Source organism: Anastrepha obliqua, chromosome 4, assembly GCF_027943255.1.
Source record: "Anastrepha obliqua isolate idAnaObli1 chromosome 4, idAnaObli1_1.0, whole genome shotgun sequence".
Classification (NCBI taxonomy): Eukaryota; Metazoa; Arthropoda; class Insecta; order Diptera; family Tephritidae; genus Anastrepha; species Anastrepha obliqua.
This window is the reverse complement of record NC_072895.1, coordinates 35720647-35726646: the sequence shown is the minus strand read 5'-3', so window position 1 is coordinate 35726646 and position 6000 is coordinate 35720647. Positions and strand designations below refer to the sequence as shown.

The window sequence follows — 6000 nt, the reverse complement described above, 5'->3', positions numbered from 1 at the left end:
TCCAAAGTGAAATGCGTACCAAGTTTCATTGGAATATATTAATTTCTGCTCGAGTTATCGTGGACGAACAGATATGGCTAAATGGACTCCTCTCATCATTCTGAGTGCGTAAGTATGTATATGTAGGTCTATATCTATCTCGATTCCTTAATGCACACAACAGTTATGTAAGCAAAATTAAAATACCCTTGCGCAAAAGTGCGCGGGCATAACAATAATTATTGTACAAACTAAACTACGCCGCGCTATATAGAGCAATTATTTTGCAATATAGCGAGCCGTATCTTAGTAGCAGTGGGACTAGTTTTGCGCAAACCCAATAAGTGGTTTGCTGTTTACTCCTTCCACGCCGTTTTACAATAATGACCTTGGTCGTAGATTTCCATCAGAAGCCACAACTATGTATGTACATAGAAAATATTTACATTTATAAGTTCGTCCAAATTTGTAGTTTAAAATACTGATTCTAATTTTTTTATTGTGAGAATTTGTGTTCTGTTTTGTACAACCCACAACAACACGGTGCGCATGCACACATATTCATCAATAAATATATTTGTTTTCATATGCAAGCACAACTGTCGAAAATATTCGAATGGGTCATCAAGCGTTAAGAGTAGCTGAGCGAAGTACTCGCATAAACTGCCCAAACTTCTTTTTGCTTAGGAATTTTCTAAGAGAGCAGTATACGATCACTTGCTGAAAGAACGCATTGGAAATGTAGCCGAGCAGAAATCGAATGAGTGCGGCAATATTGCATTGTGTATTGCAGTGAGCACCTGTAAAGAAAGTAGCCGAAGTGAACGAAATATGCTTTGAGACACCTGAGCGGCTGGTAAAAATAGAGGTAATGTGATGTGAAGCAGTTATTTAGTCAGTGAACGTACCGCTCGGCTATCAAAATGGACGAGCACATTGATCTTTCCAATAGAGAAGCAATAGTACTTTTATTTATTTTAAAGAGCGCTCCGTGCTCTTAGTTTTAGTTAGCGCGCAGTTGACGTGATCCAGTTCCAGTTCCAGTTTGAGAGTTTGAGAATTTTAATCACCAGCTATCCTCTCCGAGTATTGTGAGCTCAATTACTTCACTACTCCAACATTACTGCCGTACCGCATAGCCGACTCTGAAAAGGCGATGAACACATTTGGAAGCAAAGCAGAGTTTAGTGATTTTGGAAGTGTCGATCGTTTTGGTTGTGTACAGCGCGTGAAGACGTTCTTTTGTGTATTTTCATTTATTTTGTGACGTCGTTTGCACTTGCGACTACTTTCCTCAGTAAAGAGCCAAAAGCAAAGCAACAACTTGAAATTATGTACTTGTTGGCCACTTTTCCAATGCAACTATAACCGACAGCAAACGATTGCTATTACAACAAGTGCAAAGTGAGGTGCGTGTTAACTGGCAAAGCCAAAGTGTAATGTACATACATGTACGTAGTATAAGAATGTACACATATATGTATGTATGTATATAAATCTATGTATGGTTATACATGCGCATATTCGAGTTTTACTTGGGAGCAAAGAGTTGCGGAGCAGGTCGTCGATTGCTTGCTTTGTACACACACATACGTAATTCGTATGAATATACACAAACATGTACCCGACATACATATGTATGAGGGGAATTTGACGCGACGGTATATTATTCATGTATTGGAGTTTATGCTGAGTGTTTAAATTGCGATTTTGATCTTTCTTATGTCGCTTTTGGCATTTGTTTTCTCCATTCTTTATCACGTTCTTGGCACTGCGAAAAGCTAAAAGTCGGAATAAATTAAACAATACATAGCGATTTTTAAGTGATCATCCAGAAATGGTCACTTTATAAAAAAGACGAAACGCTTCATTGAGCCGTGAGTGAACTGTTGGTGTTTGCACAGATTTAAATGTTACCATATCAAATTGAAATATGTACATATGTGTTTAACGGTGTGATCTTACAAAGTTCGGAATAAGTACTCAAATATATATACTTACATACATAGATGCATATAGTATATGTATGTATGTATGGTGATAGGTTGCAATAAAAAAGTAATGCATGTTTTGTATTTGTGTTAATCTATTGTACGTGCTTTTCGTTTTGCCTGTATCACTCAGTGTAGCCATACCATACATATGTATGTATGTATGTATGCATGTAGTTTTGTGAAAGTGTTCGTAGCAGAGTTGGTATTATTAAGGCATTATTTTACTGTTTAAATTGAAGTGGCGGGAAAGGGGAGAAATGCAAACTAAAAATTAAAAATTATAAATGAGGAGCAAATCCAAAAAAGTGAGTAAAAACTTGCCAACTCTAAGTGTTTTCACTTTTTCAAACGAAAACGTTGAATGGTGCAAATGACAAATAAGAAGTTGCCAAAAAAACCTTGGTGTCGTGTTAAAACAAAAAACGCTAGGCAATCGACAAAAAAAAAAAACAAGAATAACTCATGTTTGTATGGTTTATCATATGTATATGTATGTATGTGTGTATGTATGCATGTGCAAAGCACCTCGACATTCATACATACATATGGTATATGTACATACTGATGTGTGTATGCATTTTTATATAATGAAATAATATTAACAGCAACAGGTATAGCAAGGGAATGAATAATCCGTATGAAAAAATATAAGTACATATGTATGTGCATATGCACATTTACTAGGGCGCCACATGCCTCATAAAAAGGGGCTTTGGTAAGTTAACCCCTTAGCCTACACGATATCTACCAATTGCGCGAGCTATAATACGCAAGAAATTCGTTCGCGCGCCGTGCCATTCAACTGTTCAGCCGTGTACCCGAACTGGCGCAAAGTGTATACTTTTCGTAACATATATATTTCAATGCAACGAAAGGAATTGTGAAATAATAAACAATGTTTAGGTACAAATAGTAATTTTAAGATGTCTAGGAAGTAATCATAATCAATTGATCACAAAGTCTTTACCACGAGTCAGACTCGTGGCTATAGGCTAAAGGGTTAATTCCTGATTACTTTTAGGACCTCCATCGAAATATTTTAGATCTTCAAATATCGTATTTTTATTTTTTTTTTAGTAAAAAGGGAAACTTTTGCTTGCACTGCACCAAAGCTAAAAAACAGTTTTTTTGTTTACAATTAGTTTTATAATTATTTATCGAGGATATATACAATATAACCCTAACTTAATTGGCACACTGGCTACAAGGGCCTTCGGTGCTACTCGTAGTATTTACTTGTCATGTTTCCTTTAAATATAATATTTCGTACACATTGGAAGAATATCGTGTTTTTCGCAGTACTTTTTCGCGTAGATCCAATATCGTCAGTGCAAATAACATTGCAAAGCGGTTATTTCCTGTATCTCTTAGTGATATATTTTTCTTTTGTTTTTGGGAGGAAAAATAATAAATATTTAGTTCAATTTTTTTATGTGGAAAATTCATTTTTTTTGAAGTGAAACTTCTTTTGTCTCGAAGGATGAAACGCTGTGAGGAGTAAAACCATAGCGTTTCATCGATATGTGACGCTACGCCAGCGCCATCTGTTAAAAGCGTGGCGTGGATGAAACGCTGTGAGGAGTAAAACTACGCTAAACTACGTAAAACTCACGCTATGCCAGCGCCATCTGTTACATTCTTATCGAATGTAATTTGTAAATATGACATTTGATTGACGGCCGCCGTAGCCGAGTGGGTTGGTGCGTGATCACCATTCGGAATTCACAGAGAGGTCGTTGGTTCGAATCTCGGTGAAAGCAAAATTAATGAAAACATTTTTCTAATAGCGGTCGCCCCTCGGCAGGCAATGGCAAACCTCCGAGTGTATTTCTGCCATGAAAAAAATCTGCTCATAAACATATCATAAAACAAAATGAAATAAATGCATAAAAAAAAAAAAAAAAAAAATTTTCTTGTGATTCGAACCAAGGATTTCGGATCGGAAGCCCACATTGCTAGCCGCTGGGCTATCGCGCTGTGCTGTCGCCGCAAAATAATGTATCATAAAGCTGTTTACCATACCAAAGACCATACACTTTGCGAACGCATTTCGGTGGAAACAGTTGACAGTTATCCCAAACACAATATTATATTAGTAACGCGAGACGCGTCATAGAGTGTGTGTGTAGTTTTGAGCAAATCTTACAAACATATTTTGTTTTGTTGATTGATTTCTGTTAAATATGGCATCAAATCAACAAAAACGGAAACCGAAAACAGGTGCTGAACGGCAACGTGAGTATTTGGAGCGTAAAAAATTAAGAGCTACTGTTGAACACCGTGACAGTGAATCCTCCGGTTGTACGATAAGTGATAATTTGTAGTACCAACAACAAGATGCGGAACTACCATTGATGCAGTATTTCATCGATACCTTGATAGATTAGAATGTAGATCATTTTTTACGTATTTCAGTTACCATAAAGCCCTTGTTTCATTTTTGGAAAACGAATCCAATAATGATAATGACAATGCCGAGAACCAAATGTAATTGAGTACAATAAATTCATTTCTTTTTATATTAAAATAAATAAATAATTCTGTTTAATAAAATTCCATTCCATGCTTTCCATGACTTCTGCATGCATTATATTGAAATAATAGTTAAATTATTGATTTGTTGATAAAAGAAGTTTCACTTCAATCGTGCGGGTTCCGTGAACTACCACACACTTTCTTTTTTTTTAAGCACGGTTTTACCTGATCTAACCAAAACTACTACTTTGAAATTACCTGGGCAAAAATTGTTTTAAAGATTACTTCAAGGATATTCAAGACGTGAAAGATTAAGCTAGAAACTAAAATAATTTTTTTTAGAAATTGCCTTTCAGAGACAGGCGTCAGGCATATAAAATTACTTTCGAAATTTAATCCATAAACTTATAGTTATTACTTTGGTGCTTTCTTCATTGTTGTGCAGAAAGCAAAACAGACGGGATATTGTAGCAGGTTATATTCCTACTTATGCAGAATCGATCCCGACACATTTAAGCCGGGGCTTGTCGCTATATAGGTGTGTAATTAATTAAATATTTATTTTACGTAGGGAGCGCGGCTTCTGTTTCTATGCAGAAAGGTAGTGGAAGCGGCAGGTTACGATATTTTGGGGAAAAAAAGTTAGAAGTGGTTTTATTACCTATGTAGTATTTTTTACATGTCCGCTTAAATCCACTCACCTAACACCTATCTAACTTTGGACCTAGCCGGTCTATTCAGCACGTTTTCTGGGCTTACAGTTTGATAAAATAGAGGATGACTACCGGTGACTACGTCGTACTGGCATGGCTTGAGGAACTGCTACTGCTACTACAACAACAACAGACGAGAAACCATAAACCCTTAAATTCAAACGGGATGTTGATAGGAGACCATACAAATTCTTAGAATCGAATCATCCCTTCCCTTACATTTTCCGTGCACCAAGTAAAGTTTTCTATGTATTATGCGAAGTTTTTATAGAAAAAAAAGAAGTGACATTTCTGACTTTCATTTTATGGACCAAATCTCGATCGCAGCAATAGCGGCTCAATTTAGGAACGTGAATATTTATTTTAATATCCGGACTCCAATGTCACATAGTGGGTAAATTTTCTGTAAAAAAAATATTTCTTAGAGCATTGACAAACGGCGGCGTTAATCCGGATTGCCGCTGATTTGTTTATTGGAAAGTTTAAGCAGTAAAAGATGGACCGCAGGTAACAAATACCCGTATTAGCTGCACTGATACTAAAAAATAATTATTTATTAAAAAAGATCTTAAATTGCAATTTCTCCTACTGCTCCGAAATATAGAAATATTCAACGTTATTTCTTATGTGTTAGTCCAAACTGGCCTTCGTCTTTCTTGTTATTCTTTTTAATGTTTTTGTTTTTCGTTCACAAACTAACTGCCGTTTTTCGGCTATGTTGCCATCGAAAATTCCCCTAATCCGCCTAAATTATGGGATTTAGGTCTAGTAGTTACTCCGGAGTAGTTGCACTTAATTCCTGAAATAGTTTCGAATTAAGTCGTTAATCGCGTTTAACG

The 6000-nt window shown here is 36.1% G+C and overlaps 1 protein-coding gene across 5 annotated transcripts in view; it reads left to right on the top strand.

Annotated features, from left to right (window-relative positions):
- Positions 1-1160: 1160 nt before the first annotated feature.
- The window catches only part of LOC129244574 (rho GTPase-activating protein conundrum), a 60078-nt gene continuing 55238 nt past the window's right edge, over positions 1161-6000 (top strand). For 4 of the 5 annotated variants that reach the window (XM_054882287.1, XM_054882283.1, XM_054882286.1 and 1 more), the window contains exon 1: positions 1161-1388. The gene's annotated coding sequence lies outside the window, so the exon portion shown is untranslated. Of the gene's footprint in view, positions 1431-6000 lie in introns of all 5 variants that reach the window. The other variant, XM_054882285.1, reaches the window with a different exon arrangement.